Source organism: Hevea brasiliensis, chromosome 12 (assembly GCF_030052815.1).
Source record: "Hevea brasiliensis isolate MT/VB/25A 57/8 chromosome 12, ASM3005281v1, whole genome shotgun sequence".
NCBI lineage: Eukaryota > Viridiplantae > Streptophyta > Magnoliopsida > Malpighiales > Euphorbiaceae > Hevea > Hevea brasiliensis.
In genome coordinates, this window is record NC_079504.1 from 35569433 (window position 1) to 35591642 (window position 22210).

Here is a 22210-nt window from a genome sequence, read left to right on the forward strand (position 1 = left end):
ATTAAAATCTATGTATTTGAATTCATGTGTTGGATTTTTAATTTTTCTTCATTGGTATCAGAGCCCTAAATATTTGGTTCCTAGTCTGTTTAACATGTATAATTTGTTTATAGCATGTTTTATTACTATTGTTTGTGTTAATTTGTGAATTATAAATTTTACATTTTTTGAAAATTAGTTTATTCCTATGTAAAGAATATTATAAGTTTTAATTTTGATTTCCGATTCTATGTTTTGAAATTTCTCTCCCAGATTTCCAATTTGGATTCAATTTGAGAATCTAGAATTTTTTTTTAAATTACTATAATAAGGTTTTTTTTTAATGAATGTAGAAATCTATTTACAATTGAAAGGAATTACATTAACACAAAGCAACGGTGAATAGGTTGTTAGACTGCCGACAGCGTCTCGTGGGGCACGCTAGAGAGCGGTGACTGTTGTGCTGTAGTTGATGGCTTCTGGTGGCTTGTGCTTCGCTACACTGCCATGGAAGTTGATGGTTCGCTTGCAGATGTTTGTGGTGATGTGCAATAAGATCGCACATGTGGTGTGGTGTTTCAAGCGATGTCTCAATTGTGTTGCAGCCTGAGGTGGCGGCACATCAACGCTGACGATGGCTCTTGAATGCATTCTCCTTGCTAGCAACATTGAGTCTTCCTTCTATGGCTGTTATTATTCGATGAAAGGAGGAATAAACTAGCTCTTGCCTTTGATGTTTTAAAATAATTATAAAATAGCCATTAGATGCCCATGCCCCTGATTTTTGCAATATTTACAATATTTTCATTCTTTTCTGCAAAATTTTGCAATATTTACAATATTTACAATATTGATGAAAATCACAAGTATACCACTTCCTATTATTTACAGTATGCCCTTATTTACAATTAAAGCCACTTGACTTTCCTTTTTGACTATTGAATTTATAATTACAGATTTGAAATTTTAATTCTAATTCAATTACTAAAATTTTAATCTTAATTTAATTAGGACATGAATTAAATTGTTTAATTTGCTTAGAATTATAATTTTAAATTCTAATTGAATTAGAACTTGAATTAAATTGATATTCAAATTAAATTTTGATTTTTGAATTTTAATTCAACTCAAATTGGGATATAAATTAAATTGTTTAATTTATATTAAATCTAGAAAAACGTTTTCTTGAATTAATATAGGCGGCATGCAAAGTTATTTGGCTCATGAATTAAATTGTTTAATTCTGTGTTATTTTAGAAATTAGTTTCTAAAATTATAATGGCAAATAAGTTGACATTGAATTTTTCTTAATTCAATATTGTTTTAGAAAATTTATTTTCTAAAATAAATGGCATCTTTTTAGGGTAATTAATTTGATGAAATCAATTAAAATTAGTCTTAATTGATCTCAATAAAATTAATTATAGTAATTCTAAAGTTGCTTTGGAATTAATATTTCCTATTTTGATTGGCATTGCAATTAAATTGTTTAATTCTATATTAATTTTAGAAATTAGTTTCTAAAATTAATTAAAGGGCAATTGAACGAAGAATTTATTGAATTAAATTATTTAATTCAATATTAATTTTAGAAATTAGTTTCTAAAATTAATTAAGGGTAATTAAAAAAAAATAAATTATTAAATTAAATTGTTTAATTCCATATTTAATTTTAGAAAAAAATATTTTCTAAAATTAAAAATGGCAAACAATGGAGCAGATAAAATTAATTTGACGAAATCAATTAAAATCAGTTTTAATTGATCCCATTAAAATTAATTATATTAATTCTAAAATTGTTTTAGAATTAATATTCCTAATGTGATTAGGAAATGGAATTAAAAGTGTTTAATTCAACTTTTTTTTTTTAAGTTTTCTAAAATTTTATGGGATAAATTAAAATTAATATTTTGATGAATTCATTTAAAATTAGTTTTAATTGACTTCACTAAAAATTAATTTTAGCTTCTAAATTTATTTTAGAATTTTATATCTCTAATATTAAATTATTTATTTAATGTGAATATATATATATATATATAAATTTTTGTTGTTTTATTTCACTCAAGGAATTGTATATATATTTGTTAATATCTTTATAAAGTTATTTACATGTAAATAACAATGCATATAAGACATATATATGTGTATGTGTGTCTTATTAAATATTTCAGTATTAGATAATTATTATTTAATCCTTAATTTGAGTAATTTAACATTAGAGTTCCTTACATAATTAATCAAGTTAACCTTATTGCACATTAGAATTTTAAATGATGATTGGGAACATAGTAAACTTTCGATTCTAAATCTAATGTGAAATAAGTATTAACTGCATATTATCCCATATTGGTTTATATTTATATATTGATATGAGAATCCAATGTCCTATAAGAGCAAAAGACTTTTAATTTGCCTATTACCTATTAGGGCAATAAATTGCTTACCGCTACATTTGTCCTTAACCAATTTTCACCCAAATCAGTTACTAAAACTCCATGTGCAAATGGACTCATAGAAAATCGGATCTTAAGTGTTATTGAAACCTTAAAGGTGTATTGTTTTTGTTTATAATCCTTCTCATAAATATGGAAATTAGATCCAAGGGCAAGTAAATATATATTTTAAGATACTCAGAGCAGTCAAAATGACTTGTATTTATGGATGAACCTTATAGTGGTATTGTAACACCCCAAAAATTTTAAATTTATGAGCATTTTTGATATTTTAATTTTATTTAAATTTTAGAAATTTTTTTGAGATTTTTCGGATTTTAAAAATCGGGTTCGATTTTTCGAAAATATAAACTTTGATGATTTTTAAAAATTAATTTAAAGACCACGTGGCAAAACTAAAAATATATTTGGAGTCTACGATTTTTCTCGAAGTTTTCAAATTTTTTCGAATTTTTGGACCTCGTTTTCGGTCCCGAGGCAGAGTAAAAATTCAAAATTTTGTATTTCGAATCGAACCGACCGAATCGAACCGGACCGGATCGGACCGGTCGAATCGGACCGGCTCCCTTTCTTTTTTTCTTCCCCGCGCGCGTCGTTCCCTCTCCCCTTCTCTCTCTCTTTTCTCTCTCCTCCCTCCCCTACCGCCACCACCTCCTCGCCACCCAGTGGCCGGCGCCACCCAGCCTCCCCCACGGCCGCCTAAAGGCCGGAACGCGTGCAATCTCCCTCCTCCTGGCTGCGTCGTTTGGCTTCCGCCAAAATCCGGCCGATCCGGCCACCAATTGGACCGGGTCTTATGTCTAAAATCATCTACTCGGCGAGAGCTTTCCATAGACACCAAGAACGCCGAAATCCATTAAGCGGTTTGTCCGATTTTTGCTCGGGAAGATTTTAGCCCATTTCGACTTTTGGGCTAGATTTCTCGAAAACCGTGAATGCCACGAGAAAATCGAGGCTACCAGCGCGCTCCACTCGTCGAGAGCTTCGCGACGACATAAAATTCAAATTTTTTCGACACCGTTTTTTGGTGGGTCCCACGGAACTTCGCAGTGTTTTTCCGAGCATTTAATGAGCTTAGAAAATTCTGAAAAATTTATGTACTAACCCCCGTGTTATGGGCTTCGTGTAGGTATCCTCGATTCGCGGAAATTCGACAGTTGACCGGGTCTGCAAATTTCGGGCCAGACAGACCCGTTACCGGAAAAGTCTCCGAATTGGACCGAGGTTTTGGCTAGCCCCCCATTGTCAGACGTCCCGAGCGCGTTCCCGAAGTCGGAATTGGCAAAGGTAAACCCGAACCTTGCTTTTTCATAATTTTCTAGTGCTTAAATAGGATTAAAAATCCATAAAATATTCGTGGTAGCTTAGAAAATTATGATTCTTTTTGCAATAGCTTAGTAATATTGCTAAGGACCGCGGGGCAAAGTTTTAGAATTTTTAGAGCTGATTTGGGCAGTTTTTGCAAAAATGGTCAATTATAGGGACTAAATTAAAATTTTACATATTGTGATGGATGATTGATTTGATGGGCCCAGGGGGGACTGTGTGATGTGATTGAGTTGTGAATATATGGATTGTGAGTATAGAAGTGTATTTTGAGCCCTTTTGCAGGTTGGGTAGGTCCTAGGTATAGGGAGACTCTGCCGGATTTTCGGCACGACTTAGGACGTATTGGTCTTTTTCTTTGTTTGTACTGAGTCAAATTTATTAAAGGATTGTAATAAAATTGTCAGGTGAGCCGGGACAGCCTTCTTCCTCCGCCCATCCGCCACAGTGATTGTCGTCAAGTCTGTGAGTAAAATATTAATTTTAATTGTAATTTCGATATTATTATATGTTCAGCATGCCCATGCATCACTTATATGCATATATTTATGTAGTTAAACTCTAGGCACGATTTATGATGCATTGATAAATGTTAAAGTGCCATGATGTTGTTGTGGTAATTTGGAGCAGTGTGCGTGCGTTGGCGTGCGTGTGATGTGGTGTGGACTATGGATAGGACGGGTAGTCACGGCTTGAGTTCTTCGCTGGGACCCGATCCTTCGAGGGGTAGTCACGGCTTGAGTTCTTCGATGGGACCCTCGATTTGGTTTATTAAGCGAAAGTCCGCTTGAGTTCTTCACGCACCAGTTAGATTTAAGAGAGTCAGATAGGGATCACTCCCATATGTAATGATTGATGCTACAGGGTGCGTGAGTGCTCCAAATTACCTTTTTGATGTTATGATGTGAAAATGATGTGGATGTTGCATTTCACTCTACAGGGTGCATTAGTTTTAGATAGTTATAGAGATTATGTTTAAATATGATATTTTACTCTCTCGAGTCGAATGCTCACTCTGCTCAATATTTTTCAGGCTACAGGAGGATTTTATTTTGGTTAACCTGCTTTTCTCCTTCGCAGGTTGTTTATCAATATTTGTGTAATTTTATTTACTCCTAGAATTTTCGCATGTGTTAGAAGTATTTATTTGATTATGGTCTGTAATATTATTATCATGTTAGACCTGTAAACGTATAATGATATGCATGTTCGATGGATTGGATGAGGGAGCTGAGCTCCCATTTATTTTTATGAGGATATGAGTATGTGGAGGGTGAGCTGAGCTCCCCAATTGAGTATTTATTATGTTTTACAGGTCGGGTGAGTCGAAAACTCCCCGTTGGTAAGTCCATTTTATGGCCGGACTCTGTCCGTTTGTTTTCTTGATATTGGGCCCAAATGGGCCTTAGAGTTGGGTTAATGAACAGTTAGGCTTACTACGGGCCTTGGGGGCTTTAGGCTGGCCCAGGTCCTAGTGCCGGTCCGGCCCATAGGTTGGGTCGTGACAAATGTGGTATCAGAGCTTAGGCTCCAGATTCATAGGGAACAATTGTCTAAAGTGTTGGGAAGAGTCTACTAGGAGTCACATGCAGAAAAATAGGGTCCACATTCGTCTTGCATTGTCGTCTTTGCTTCTAGTTTCTGCTTCATATATTGTGTGTAAATATAAGTCTATAGAGCTGTGTAATGTGCAGTTTTGAATTTTGTGGGCTAATGCTGCTGAATTTCAGAAAATGCGTAGAAGCGTGAGAGCCGCCATCGCACTGTAACTGATGTGCTCGACGAGGTGTCGGACAGATGAGGCGCCGCCAGGAGGCGGGTAGGAGGCCTAGAGCTGCTCAAGTAGAAGAGCGGCTACCACCGATCTGAGATCGGTCTTTTATGGCACAGGTCCCATGGACCCCATGGCCTACTCTAGCCGGGTTCACAGAGAACCATCAATATGATGGCGCAAAGATATGGTCCACCCTCCACGGCAGCATCCACCGCACCAAGAGGGGAACCTTATAAACAGATAATTAATTTCAAGAAGTTGGTGCCAGAACTTATGATGTGTCGACGATGCATATCGGTTTTGGATTCTGCAAAGCAGAAATGTAATTACAGTTGACTGATAGGAGACTGATAGAGTGTATGCAGCATGTCATGGGGCCTATGCCTAGACAATGGATGAATGACTACGTGTTACCTCGGATGGAGGGTTTGTCGTGGACTCAGTTTGTGGAACTGTTCATCAATCGGTTTGTGCCGTAAAGCTTCGTGAGACTAAACAAGTGGGCCTTTGAGGCCTTAAGACAGAATGGCAGGTCTGTAGATGAATATGCTACAGAATTTCTAGAATTGAGCAGATATGCCCCTACAGCAGTAGCTACATAAACTATGAAGGTGAAGAGGTTCCTAAAGGGGCTTGACAGGAGGTATGCAAACCGCCATGATGTCCGATCGCTTTTGATGTGGTGGTTGATCGAGCAGACAGATTGAGATTAGCTATCTTTGTGGATGACAAATGGAAGAGCAAAGAAAAACAGAGCAGAGGGTTCTTCAGGTGTTTCCCAAATGGGTACTCCGGATAGTGGTGGCCAGAGTTATTACAGAGGAAAGGGTAGGAGCAAGAGAAGTGGTTTTAGACACAGTCCACGAGGATTCGGACTGTACGGATCCAAAGCGGTGGTCACGATTAGCCTGGGTACAGCAGTGCAGTTCAGATCCTCCTTGGCACCTTGTGCACAAGTGTGGAAGAGGACATTCAAGACCTTGTTTGATGGGATCAGAGTATGCTTGGTGTGGCCAACCAGTCACTTTGCTAGAGAATGCCCGTGTTCAGCCGAGCCACATGGGGTCACAAGGTTCTCATTGCGATTGTTACTCGACATTGTATCCTGGTGCTTCCAACATGGCAGTGCGCCGCTGGCCAACAGGCCGAGGACAAGGGGTCATGGATTTGGAGGCGGTCAGAGGTAGAAGTCGATGTCGTGGTTACGCCACTCGGGGTAGGGGTCAAGCTCGAGTTTTCACCCCGACCCACCGGGATGCTCAAGCTTCAAATGCGCCAGGCGTGTATTCTTCCAGTCCTGCTCTTATGAGGCTCGTGTTTTGATAGATCCGGTGCTACGCACTCATTTGTCTCCCCGTGTTTGCCATGAGGTTGGGTAGAAACCCTACAACCTTAGAATGTCCTTTGTCGGTAGCTACCCCACTTAGTGACAACATAGATGTAGACATGGTTTTTCCGGTAGCCCAAGAGTAGTGGATGGAAAGATCCTCCCAAAGAAACTTGGTTCCTCTACCAAGAATGGATTTTGATGTAATCCGGGATGGATTGGTTGTCAACTCACTATGCCACTTTAGACTACAGAATAAAAGGTGTATTTCCACATACCGTGTGGAAGAGTTTAGCTTTGATGGTGACAGAGCGTGGCTCCATATAATTTGGTGTCGCAATTAGTGCCGTAAAAATGTTGAGGCGTGGATGCCAAGGGTATTTGGCATTGGTGAGAGATACATCTGTAGAAGGTGTCAGCATGGAAAATGTTCCTGTTGTCAGAGAATTTATGGATGTCTTCCCAGAGGAGCTTCCAGGGTTGCCACCAGGAAGGGAAATAGAGTTTTGTATTGATGTTGTGCCGGGTACAAACCCCATATCAATGCCACCTTACAAGATGGCACCAGCAGAATTGAAAGAGCTGAAGGAGCAACTACAGGAGCTTTTGGACAAGGGTTTCATACGCCCGAGCACTTCACCCTGGGGCGCTTCTGTGCTATTTGTAAGAAAGAAAGATGGGTCATTGAGGTTGTGTATTGACTACAGCATACGAACAAGGTGATCGTGAAGAATAAGTATCCACTTCCTCGAATCGATGATCCTGCTTGATCACCCAAGGGGCTAGATTCTTTTCCAAAATAGACTGCGATCAGCTACCATTAATTGAGAATCGGGAATGAGGACGTGTCCAAAACGGCTTTCGTGATAAGATATGGTCATTATGAGTTCTTGGTGATGTCTTTTGGACTCACTAATGCACCAAAGAACCTTCATGGACTTGATGAACAGGTGTTCAAGCCATTTTGGACCGCTTTGTCATCGTATTCATAGATGACATTCTGGTATACTCTCGGAACGAGGAAGAACACGTGTGGCACTTGAGGATGGTGTTGCAGACGTGGAGGGAGCACCAGCTATATGACAAATTTTCAAAATTTGAATTTTTGCTAGAAAGAATCTCATTCTTGGGACACGTGGTTTCTAGTGACTGGCATTCAAGTGGATCCCAAGAAAATTGAAGTCAGAACTTATTGGCTTAGGCCTACAACAGTCACTGAGGTGCTAAGTTTTCTGGGTTTAGCTGGCAACTACAGGCATTTTGTACAAGATTTCTCCACGATAGCGGCTCCCCTAACTAAGTTGACCAGGAAGAATGTTCCATTCATTTGGACAAATGACTGTGAGGTGAGTTTCCAGAAGCTTAATGAGTGTCTAACCACTGCCCCTGTGTTGACACTACCTGTGAGTGGTGAAGGATACACCGTGTATTGTGACGCCTCCAGAGTTGGCCTAGGGTGTGTTTTGATGCAGAATGGAAAGGTAGTGGCTTATGCTTTAAGGCAAACAAGAGGCATGAGCAGTAACTACCCACCCATGATTTGGAAATGGCGGTGTAATCTTTGCACTAAAGATCCGGAGACACTACTCAGATGGTGAAGTGTGCGAGATATACACCAACCACAAAAGTTTGAAGTACATCTTCCAGCAGAGGGATTTAAACTTGAGACAGAGGAGATGGATGGAGCTTCTGAAAGACTATAATTGTACCATCCAGTACCACCCTGGGAAGGCTAATATTGTAGCAGATGCCTTGAGCAGAAAATCTTCTGGCAGTTTGGCGCACATTTCAGTAGAGAAGAGACCATTGATTCAGGAGGTACATGAGTTGATGGATCAAGGTTTAATCCTAGATCTTTCAGATGAGGGGGTATTGTTGGCTCACTTTTCAGTGAGGCCAGACTTGAGGGACAGAGTTAGAGTTTCCCAGCACAGAGACCAACAATTGATGAAGATTATAGAGAGAGTACAGCAAGGTGAAGGTGGTGAGTTTGGATTTGCCAATGATGGCGCCCTAGTACAAGGTTCTAGGATATGTGTGCCCGATGTAGACAACCTCAGGAATGAAATCATGCGAGAGGCACACTACACACTGTACAGTGTCCACCCAGGTTCCACCAAGATGTACCATGATGTGAAAGATAGCTATTGGTGGAATGGCATGAAGAGAGACATAGCAGACTTTGTGTCCAAGTGCTTGACTTGTCAGAAGGTGAAGTTTGAACACTGAGACCGTCAGTGAATCTGCAAGATCTCCCTATCCCAGAATGGAAGTGGGAAATGATCACTATGGATTTTGTGACTGGGTTGCCTCGTACCACGCGAGGATATGATTCGATATGGGTAATTGTAGACCGCTTGACCAAATCAGCTCACTTCTTACCTGTGAAGACTACATATTCTGTGGCACAGTATGCCCGGCTCTACATTCGAGAAATAGTCAGATTGCATGGAGTTCCGCCCATAATATCCGGCGAGGGCCCCGCCACTTCTCGGTTTTGGAGAAAGTTGCAGGAGGCACTTGGCACACGCTTGAACTTCAAGACGGCTTTCCACCCTCGCATGCACAGACGGATCAGAAAGGACAATCCAAACACTGGAAGACATGCTTCACATGAGTGTCTTGGATTTTGGAGGTCAATGGGATGAGCTAGCTTTGGTGGAGTTTGCCTACAACAACGATTATCACTCCAAAGATAGGGATGGCACCCTATGAGGCATTATATGGAAGAAAGTGTAGGTCTCCTCTGTGTTGGACAGAAATGGGGGAAGCGAAGGTGCATGATATAGACCTAGTGCAGTACACTTCAGAGGTAGTTCCTTTAATCAGGGAACGACTGAAAACAGCCTTCAGTAGACAGAAGAGTTATGCAGACCCCAGACGAAGGGATGTGGAGTTTGCAGTGGGCGACTATGTATTTCTGAAGGTTTCTCCAATGAAGGGAGTCATGAGATTTGGAAAGAAGGGCAAGTTGGCACCTCGGTATATTGGACCTTTTGAGGTTACGGATAGAGTTGGAGCGATTTCCTACCGTTGGAGCTACCACCCAACCTTTCTCACGTTCATCCCGTGTTTCACATCTTCATGCTCAGAAATACATTCCCGATCCTTCTCATGTAATCGCAAATGATGTGATAGAGCTAAAAGAGAACTTGACATTTGAGGAGCAGCCTGTAGCCATAGTGGACTACCAAGTGAGACAGCTGAGATCAAAACAGATCCCTATGGTTAAGGTTTTGTGGAGGAGTCAGTCAGTGGAAGAGTGCACCTGGGAGTCAGAACGGGAAATGAGTAGCAAGTACCCTTATCTGTTCAATGTATAATCATGTGCTTTATTCTGCCTTGTGTAAAATTCGAGGACGAATTTTCTGTAAGGGGGGAAGAATGTAACACCCCAAAATTTTAAATTTTATGAGCATTTTTGGTATTTTAATTTTATTTAAATTTTAGGAATTTTTTTGAGATTTTTCGGATTTTAAAAATCGGGTTCGATTTTCCGAAAATATAAACTTTGATGATTTTTAAAAATTAATTTAAAGACCACGTGGCAAAACTAAAAATATATTTGGAGTCTATGTATTTTTTTGAGTTTTCTGGAATTTTTTCGGAATTTTTGGACCTCGTTTTCGATCCCGAGGCAGAGTAAAAAATTCAAAATTTTGTATTCTGAATCGAACCGGCCGAATCGAACCGGACCGGTTAATCGGACCGGCCTTTTCCTTCTTCTCTTTTTCTTCCCGCGCTGCTTTCCTCTCCTTTTCTCTCTTTTCTCTCTCCTCCTCCCGCTGCCACCGCCTCCTCGTCCCCTCGCTGACGCCGCCTCACTGCCCACCGACCGGCCGCCCCAAATACTGGAAACGCGCAACGCCTCCTCGCGCGCTGGCGTTTCAAGCTCCGCCAAAATCCGGCCGATCCGGCCACCAATTGGACCGGGTCTTGTGTCTAAAATCATCTACTCGACGAGAGCTTTCCATAGACACCAAGAACGCCAAAATCCATCGAGCGGTTTGTCCAATTTTTGCTCGAGAAGTTTTTAGCCAATTTCGACTTTAGGGCTAGATTTCTCGAAAACCGTGAATCCCATGAGAAAACCGAGGCTACCAGCACGCTCCACTCGTCGAGAGCTTTGCAACGACATAAATTTCGAATTTTTCCGACACCGTTTTTCGATGGGGTCCCACGAAACTTCGCAGTGTTTTTCCGAGCATTAAATGAGCTTAGAAAATTCTGAAAAATTTATGTACTAACCCCCGTATTATAGGCTTCGTGTAGGTATCCTCAATTCGCAGAATTGACAGCTGACCGGTCCGTGAATTTCTCGCCGCATGCACTGCACGAAAAGTCTCCGAATTGACCGAGGTTTTGGTTACCCCATTGTCGACGCCCCGAAAAGGCCCCCAAAGTCGGAATCGCAAAGGTAAACCCGAACCTTGCTTTTTCGTAATTTTCTAGTGCTTAAATAGGATTAAAAATCCATAAAATATTCGTGGTAGCTTAGAAAATTACGATTCTTTTTGCAATAGCTTAGTAATATTGCTAAGGACTGCAGGGCAAAGTTTTATAATTTTTAGAGCTTGTTTGGGCTGTTTTTGCAAAAATGATCAATAATAAGGACTAAATTGAAATTTTGCGTATTGTGATTGTCACACCCCGGCTTAGGGGGCCCCAGCTCAAGCCCCTCTAGTGAGCCTTCTTCACAGCATTTTCTAGAGGCCCGCAACTCAACAAGATCGCCCGCTTTGGTGGAGTTAATCTTGTTCGCAGAGCTAGGATTCGAACCCATATCACCTCACGGTTTTACTCGCCTCTTACCAATTGAGCTGCAGCTCAATTGGTGAGAGGCGAAGCAAAACCGTGAGTGATAAGGGTTCGAATCCTAGCTCTGCAGAAGCGAAGGGATTTAATTCCACAAAGCGGACAAGACTTGTGAGTCGCAGTCCGCCTCTAGAAGGGTACGCCGCAAGAAGGCTCACTAGAGGGGCTTGAGTTGGGGCCCCTGCCGGTGTGACAATAAAAAGGCGCTTTATTGTCACACTCGCTTAGGGGCTCACCAAGCCCCTCTATGGGTGGCCTTCTTGCAGTATTCTAGAGGCGGACTGCGACTCACAAGGTCTTCGCTTTGTGGAATTAAATCCCTTAACGCTGCAGCTAGGATTCAACCCTTATCACTCACGGTTTTGAGCTGCTCTCACCAATTGAGCCGCACTCAATTGGTAAGAGGCAGTAAAACCGTGAGGTGATATGGGTTCGAATCCTAGCTGCAGGCGAAGGGATTTAATTTCCACAAAGCGACAAGACTTGTGAGTCGCAGTCCCTCTGAAGGGCACTGCAAGAAGGCCACCCATAGAGGGCTTGAGCCGGGACCCCTGCCGGTGTGATAAAAAGGCGCTTATTGTCACACCCCGGCAGGGGCCCCACTCAAGCCCTCTATGGGTGGCCTTCTTGCCAGCACCTTCTAGAGGCCTGACTGCGACTCACAAGGTACTGTCCGCTTTGTGGAATTAAATCCTTCGCTTCGCAGAGCTAGGATTCGAACCCTTATCACTCACGGTTTTGCTTCGCCTCACCAATTGAGTGCAACCTTGTGAGTCGCAGTCCGCCTCTAAGGGCACGCGGCAAGAAGGCCACCCATAGAGGGGCTTGAGCCGGGCCCCTAAGCCGGTGTGACAATAAAAAGGCGCTTTATTGTCACACTGGCAGTGGGCCCCTCAAGCCCCTCTAGTGAGTTTTCTTGCCAGATTTTAGAGCCGGACTGCGACTCAGTGTCTGCTTGTGGAATTAAATCCCTTCGCTTCTGCAGAGCTAGGATTCGAACCCTTATCACTCACGGATTTGCTTCGCCTCTCACCAATTGAGCTGCAGCTCAATTGGTGAGAGGCGAAGCAAATCCGTGAGTGATAAGGGTTCGAATCCTAGCTCTGCAGGCGGGATTTAATTCCACAAAGCGACAAGACTTGTGAGTCGCAGGTCCCGCCTCTAGAAGGGTACGCAGGCAAGAAGGCTCACTAGAGGGGCTTGAGTCGGGCCCCTAAGCCGGTGTGACAGTTGATGGATGATCGATTTGATGGGCCTGGGAGGGGCCGTGTGATATGATTGAACTGTGGATATATGGATTGTGAATATAGAAGTGTGTTTTGAGCCATTTTGCAAAGTTGGGTAGGTCCTAGGTATAGGGAGACTCACGGATTTTCGCACGACTTAAGACGTATTGGTCTTTTTCTTTGTTTGTATTGAGTCAAATTTATTAAATGATTGTAATAAAATTGTCGTGAGCCGATGACCTTCTTCCTCCGCCAAGCCGCCTCGGTGACCATCGTCAAGTCTGTGAGTAGAATAATAATTTTAATTGTAATTTCGATATTATTATCTGGTCAAGCATGCCCATGCATCACTATTATGCATATATTTATGTAGTTAAAATCTAGGCACGATTTATTTTGCATTCATAATCATGATGTGCCATGGATGTTGTTGTGGTAATTTGGAGCAAGCGTGCGTGCGTTGGCGTGCGTGTGATGTGTCAGAGACTATGGATAGGACGGTAGTCACGCTTGAGTAATTGGGACCCGATCCTTCGAGGGGTAGTCACGGCTTGAGTAATTCATCGACCTCGATTTGGTTATTAAGTGGAAGTCCGAGCTTGAGTAATTGGCCGCACCAGTTGGATTTAAGAGAGTCAGATAGGGGATCAGCTCCCATATGTTATGATTGATACTACAGGGTGTGTGAGTGCTCCAAATTACCTTTTTGATGCTATGATGTGAATTTATTGCTGATGTTGCATTTCATTCCACAGGTTGCATTAGTTTTAGATAGTTATAGAGATTATGGTTAAAATTGATATTTTACTCTCTGAGTCGAACGCTCACTCCTGTTCAAAAATTTTTACAGGCCACAGGAGGATATTTTATTCTGGGTTAACCTGCTTTTCTACTTCGCAGGTTGTTTATCAATATTTGTGTAATTTTATTTACTCCTAGAATTTCCGCATGTGTTAGCAAGTAATTATTTGAATTTGGTCTGTAATATTATTATCATGTTGGACCTGTAAACTTAATATTCTATGTCTGTTTTGATGGATTAGAGGAGGGAGCTGAGCTCCCATTTATTATTATGTTGATGAGTATGTGGAGGGTGAGCTGAGCTCCCCAATTGACTATATATTGTGTTTACAGGTCGGGTGAGTCGAAAACTCCCCGTTGGTAAGTCCATTTTATGGCCGGACTCTGTCCGTTTGTTTTCTTGAAATTGGGCCCAAATGGGCCTTAGAGTTGGGTTAATGAACAGTTAGGCTTACTACGGGCCTCGGGGGCTTTAGGCTGGCCCAGGTCCTAGTACCGGTCCGGCCCATAGGTTGGGTCGTGACAAATGAAATGTCACATTCTCAGAGAATGACTTTCCTCGATAAGGTGAAATAGGTCAAGATCTATCTCTATATGAAATTATGGACCAAATTGCTTTCGCTTTACAACCTAAAATGGATTCTTTTCTAAGTGGGAGTATTTCACTTATCAAGGAATTGATTTCTATTGACATTGAAATACCACCTATAGTGAATCCATCAAATATTATTGGTCCTAATGGGAGTAACTCTAACATTAACGAGTAAATTTATCAATCTCAACCACAACGATTGAATCAGACATATATTCCCTATCATCGTTTTGAGATCGAAGGGGAAGCATATTTATAGTTAGTCCACAAGATAAAGAAAGAGGAAAATATAAGTAAATCCATCCCTCCCTTATATGCTTTGCTAAGAATGAATGAATTAAGGCAATAGAAGAAGAGGTGGATTATATGAAATCAAACGAAGTATGTGAAATTATTGATTTACCGAAAAGAAAGTAAATGGAAAAAGTCCTTTATGCTAATACAATTATATTTGCTATGTTGTTGGGTTGGTTAATAGATACCAATCTGATTAAAGACATCAACTTTAGAAAATAGTTAAAGAGGATACGAAGGCATCTAAAAGCTTATTGATCCTAAATATAATTTTGTTAGAGACATGGTTGCAAGGGAAAAAAAAAAAGAACATAAAGAACATATCAATGCATGATATAGTAAACCATTGTAAAAAATATTTACAATAGGCATATTAAATTTTTAGGTTTGCTTAGATGTTGTTAATGTACTTTTATTATATTTTTCCCAAATATGTTCATATGCCTAACTTATTTTATAAATTCATATACATATGTGTGTATATTGTTAGTAGTATGCTCTAGAGCATATCATTTAGTATGTATCTTGTACATATTTTATTAATAAAAGGCAATTTCATTTTTCCGTTTACATAATGTATTTATGTATAATAGAAAAGGTCCATTGATATTTTATTAGAAATTCTATTCTTAAGTTGTTCAGAATATGAGTGACAGTATTTCTAGCACAAAGTATCATAAATCGGTTCACAATCGAGGATACTTTACACAGGACATGACTTATCTAGAAAGATTGTATTCATGTTTGTTCCCAAGGTATTTATATGAGATATAAATAAGATGGAATGGTGAGTCTCATGCCATATAACAAATATGATAGGCACTTATACATGATAAGTAGGCTGAACCAATGACACATATGACAAGCACATGGAGTTTACTCTTGCCAATACATTGTCATATATCATATCAGTGCGTATAATCTTTAGACCTGATATAACACAGTTATCTTGTATATAGGTGGTTTAAGTTTGATACTGCTTTCATACTTGTATTGTGTATGGGTATATGGGCATATGTTGGCTCCTACTAGTTATATATGGAGGTAGGTGTTGATCAAGATGGAATCTGTTACCCTAAGTAAATAGGGATAAAGTCCTATGTTCATTTAATTATTCTTGATGTTTCAAGTTCCTGGCCATCATAGACAGATTTAGTCAGAAAAGAGTTTCTGACAAGAAAATCTAATTAATCAAGAACTAGAATTGAAAGATAACATAATATTCATAGAAAATGGGGTTTGACATAAACCATGACTCCAGCTCGAATTTGGATTTTGTAACAGAGAGATTCTAGTGCATAGTAACATATGATTAAAGGTTCATTTAAGGTATTCCTTGTTACTGATTGGGTGGTCATGACACGCTATGCTAGGTGTCAACCATGATTTATGAGATACCTCAAATGATTTAGAGAAATCATTTATGATAAGAAAGAGTTCTGATGATATTAAGAGTTAATATCATATCTCATTGCCAATTAGTGATGAGCCAAGTGAGTCACACACATACACAAGACAATTACCAAGTAAAATGTGATTTAATTGATTAATTAAAGAGTTTAATTAATTAATTAATTAGGTTTGGTTTGCAATAAGATTGCAAAATCTCTAGCATGACTTGAAACCAAATCTAGGTTATTTGATGTATAGTATAAGTTAAATTTATATTTAAAGTGTTTAATATGAATTTAATTGTGAGAAATTAATTAATGGAGATTAATTAATTGATTTATATTTGATATAAATTGATTAGAAGATGAGAAATAATAATTTTGGGTTGAGAACTCAAAATTACAACATAAGGGTAATTTGATCATTTCACATGGTGACATGTGGCACCATGAGATGGTGACACATGGCATCATATAAACTTGCCATTTGTCTTCCTATCATTTAAGATGATCAAAGTCAAGATTAAGTCTAACTTTGACACTTGGCTTAATATGATTGAGCCAATTAAAAAAATAAGATGTAATGAGATGGTGACATGTGGCATAGGGTTTAAGTGACTTAATAACCTAATTGTATAAAAGGGAAAAGAAAGAAGAAAAACATAACACACTTACTCTTCCTCAAAGGTGGCGGCACCTATTCTTCTCCCTCTCCTCTTCTTCTTTTCTCATCAATTCAAAGAGAATTGCCCAAATTTCTTTGAATTAAAATTGCTAGAAATTGTTTTTAGTTTCCTGTACATACATACAACCTCTCTAAAGGTAAGAATCCAATTTATAATTGGTTGGCAAAGGCTTGAGAAGCAAATTGGAGGCTGCCCATTGGTAATCTTGGTGTGGACAAGCTAGAGGGACAACACTTGGGGTCCTAGGTGCTTCCTAAAGGTGCCAATCACATCCATAGTGCATCAAAGAAGTTAGTGCTCTAACTCCTCTTTTAAACTAGGGTTTAAATGAATTAATTTGTTAATTCATAATCTTGAATGGCAAACATAGATCCTAATATATATTAAAAGTGTTTTAATATGCAATTGAGCATTGAAATTAATTAGGCACATAAGAGATATGGCATGATATATGTAACCCTAGAAGAAAATTTTTGAAATTCAATGCTCTAATGAACAAATCACCATGCTTCCGCTCCTTCATATATATGTTTGGAACATATAGTAGAATTTAAGAAGTATGTCGGACAAATAAAAAGATTAGCCTTCTCACACAGGCAATCACTTCCATAGCTTTAATGGTGGATGGGGATGAAATAGTTATAAGCTTAATATTATTTATATGATAATAATATAAAGAGCTCAAAGCTTATAATGTGAAATGTTGCCTTGGAAAAGATAAAAGGAACTAGGGTCATTGCCAGCTAAGTAATTGCATTGACTATATGTGATTTGTGTTACATTATCTATCTTGAATGCTAGATATGAGTTCTAATGTGGAAGAGTAGACAAGTGAACTTAAAGTTAGACATTGGGATGTCTAAACTATCATCCATATAGTATTTAATAAAGACATATCTCCATGAGAAATGAGCAAATAGCATAGCATGTGATTCATACCAGATATGTAATTTGTGTTCATCAAGGGGAACACAAGTGTGATCTCTACTTGTTATTGTGTGGGACCCTAAGATTATAAGTAATCTTTACCTAGTACCCTCTGACTTTAATTGATTACTCAAGACTTAGTTTAACAATTGATTACTTAAAAAAATTAACGTTTTAAGCAAAATCCTAGAAGGAGATGATGTTTTAGGTATAGCTAGCTACAGTATTATAATATAACAAGTAAGATATTGGAAATGTACTATTCTAAACGGGAAAAACCTTGTAACATTTATATCTATTTATTGTATAATAAACTTTTTATTTACCATATTTTATATCAAATTACAAACTACAAATATAACTATTTAACATGTATAATTTGTTTATAGCATGTTTTATTACTATTGTTTATTTTAATTTGTGAATTATAAATTTTGCATTTTTTGAAAATTAATTTATTCCTCTGTAAAGAATATTCTAGGTTTTAATTTTGATTTCTGATTCTATGTTTTGAAATTTCTCCCCCAGATTTCAAAATTGGATTCAATTTGAGAATCTATAATTTTTTTTTATATTGCTACGATTTACAATTGAAAGGAATTACATGAACACAAAGCAACGGTGAATAGGTTGTTGGACTGCCGACAGCATCTCGTGGGGCGCACTAGAGAGCGGTGACTGTTGTGCTGTGGTTGATGGCTTTCGGTGGCCTGTGCTTCGCTACATTGCCATAGAAGTTGATGGTTTGCTTGCAGATGTTTGCGGTGATGTGCAATGAGATCGCACATGTGGCGTGGTGTTTCAAGCAATGTCTCAACCGTGTTGCTGCCCCTGTGTTGCTGCCTGAGGTGGCGGCGCATCAACACCAACAATGGCACTACTTTCTTTATTTAGTCTCCAATGTAAAAAAAATTAAAAGCATCAAAATATAAAATTTTTTTTAAGAAAAATAAACGTAAAACAATCATTTGAATCAAGCTAATTCTAAGCAAGTTCCAACTTTAGTTAAGGGGTTAGTTTTGAGTCGATTCTTGAACCGAAACCATTGATCTAGTGTAATCCAATTTCGAGTTTGACCACAATCAATTTCAGTCTAGTTCAGTCAACATGTGGCGGAGTCTACATTTATCTTAAAATGAACAAATTTAATTAATTTAATTATTAAATAATCTTTATTATATAGATTTTTTTCAATTATAAAATCACCTAATAAATTTATTTAAAAATAAATTTATGTGAACTATCCATTAACTAGTCATTTACTCGCATGAATTTTTTAAATTATTATTTTATAGTGATAGAGTAGCGTCACATAAATTATTGTAACTATATTTAAAATTATATAGTATTAGACATTTACTGCACGTTGTATGGATATATTTTATTTTTTAAATTTATTAATAAAATAAATAATAAAAATATAATATTGAAATTTAAAAAATATTAAAAAATAATAAATAATAAATTATAAAAACATACCTTGCAAATATTTATCGAAACTCTTGCTTACCATATCCAAATACTTTTTTTTAATATAACTTTTTTGGATATTTATATTAATTTTAAATTTATATTGACATTTCTGTTATCAAAATTTAATAAAATTATATTCTCAATAGTAATTTTTTACTTGGTATTCATCTATGAATATATACTTATACATGTTTTGTTAAGAATTAGGAGGAAATTAAAAAATTATATTAATAAGTGATTAGTGATAATTATGTGATCACAAATTTAGAGAGAGCAGTCTTTTTTTTTACTATGCACGAAATAGTTATTAACAATTAATAATAAAATATAACTAAAACAGATACAAATAGTATGCATTAAAATTAAATATCGATATATTAATTTTATTTAATATATACATATTAATTATTATTAATGGTAAAATGTATTTTTTTATGATTATAATTTGTAAATATAAATATAATATATATATATATATTAATTTTGTTTAATTTTTATGTTAAATATTAAAAAAATAAAAAAGTCACATATTAATTAGTGATAAGAATAAGAATAATAAATTTTAAATAAGCCATTAAAATCAGAATGAAAAATTTATTCTTCTACGAAGTCACGTATTAATTAGTAGTAATAATAAGATTAAAAAATTTTATTTCATATATCAATATTAAATTATTATTAATAATGAAAATGTAAATATTTTATTTATTTATTATACAAATATTAATTATTATTAATAAATTTTGTTTAATTTAATATATATATTAGAAATTAATTATAAAAATGTACGTTTTTTTTTGCAATTATAATTTATGCAGATAGCTATATGTTAATGTCATTTAAATTTTAATGTTAATCATCAAGAAAATAAAAAAAGTCACACGTTAATTAGTGGCAATAATAAGTTCAATAATTTTTTTTAATATATACATATTAATTATAATTAATATAAAAATATTATTATTATTAATGATAAAAATGAATTTTTTAATTATAATTCATATATATATATATATATATATATATATATATATATATATATATATATATATATATATATATATATATATATATATATATTAATTTTACGTAAATCTTTTGTTAAGTATTAAAAAATTAAAACTCACCTATTAATTAAGTAATAATATTAAGACTAATAAATTTTATTTTAATATATAAATATTAATTAATAATAATAATAAAAATAACATAAATATTAAGTACGAAACTAAAAAGTCATATATTAAATAATGATAATAATAAAATAAGGGTAAATTTGATAAATAAAAAAATAATAAAATATCACTTATCACCTCTTAGTGAATCTAATTTAGAGACCAATTTTATAATATTTATTATATAGATATAGATATACATATATAGATTCATTGTTGATAAAATATACAATCAAAATACAACATATAAAAAGTTAAAAAAAATATGTAAAAAAAGAAAAATTATTAGGTGTACTCAGTGTATATGTATCATTTTTCATAATTATGTGGGATTTACGTTCTATATTATACGAAGGATTCACTTTTCTGTGAGAGAGAGAACACTATTTTTTAATACTCCTGATATATCTAATAATTTTCTCGATAACAATTCTAATAGTAATATCAAATAGGTCTTAAATGTTTATTTGACATTGAGTTTGGAAGATTAGTATTGCTTTTCTAAATAAAAACAACATACTGTTAAAAAAAATAATTTTAAAAAAAATATTTTATTATTTTAATATTTTTATAACTAAAACTTATCAAATTTAATTTTAAATTATTTTTTAATATTATCTAATTAATATATTTAAAAAAATAATTTTCTCAAAATTTGCATCAGGGGTAACAACACTTTCGTCAGCAAGTGCTGGTCTACCTAAGTCGTACTCAATTAATCCTTTCATTAATATTTAATATTTTTTATTTAATTAAAATAGCTTATGCCCATTATACAAGGATTTCTTTGATTATAGAATAAAATTATATAAGATATATTAAATAAAAATTATTTTTGGAAAAGAACAATTTGTACAGTCCTAAGTTATAGTATGTTAAAAAAATTATGCTTTTTTATTAAAAATAAAAATTTTACTTTTTCTTTTGGTTTAAAATTTGAATAAAAAAGATAAAAATTAAATCCTAATTTGATTATAAAGCAATTGTGTGATAACAAAAGGATTATTAATTTCAAAGTAGAAAAATGTAAAAGGCTGGATTCCAATCAAACTACCCTCCATTAGCATAAATTTTATTTAATTAGATATTGAAAAAGTTGAATTTTAAATTTTATGCTAAAAAATTTACATGATTAAAAAAATAATTGTGAACCGTAAATATAAGAATCCTTTTGCAATATATATATATATATTGGAAGAAAAACTTGCGGATGAAAACCAAACTCGTTGTCCCAAGTTCACCCATGTGCATTGAGTGTGACTAAGAGAGCTTGAACTCATATTAAAATGATTTCATCATAAGATTAAATATTGCATTAATCACTTACATTAATCATTTAAATTAGCAAAATGAGCAGTTCTGCTTTTCCTTTTTTTACTTAAGTTTCACCAAATACAGACTGATCAGCATAAATAAACAAAAAATTTTCAACTTATAGTAATATTTCAAGTAGGCTAGAACATACTCAAATTGGATAAAGAGCTCAAACTTACCATTCTCAGCCAAAGGTACCTTGCAGAAATACCACCGAACATCGCTTCCATCAGAGGGACTCCTAGTCTGAGCCAGGTACTTCTGGCGGCCCTTGCTATGCTCTATAACATCCTCCAATCTCGCAATGTTCCCCGGCGTGTTCTTCAGCAAATCAGGCGATGTCTCTTCTGTAACACCCGGATTTGCTTTGGAATCCGCCATCTAAAACGGTTCCAAAGCAAACTAATAAAATGGGTAACCTTCAAAATGGCTTAAGCAAAGAGGCTTGGTATATTGAAATTGTTTAAGAAAGTAACAAATGGGATTTCTTCAAGTCATCTAAATGCGAGATTCCAAGTGAAAATTCACCCCATAAAAAGTATAGCTTATTATACCCAACAAATTATAAAATGGGATTTCAGAAAACGCTACAAAAGCACGTAAATTAAACAATACTTAGCAAGGAAGACAAATTGAAATCAGAATAGTTCAGAA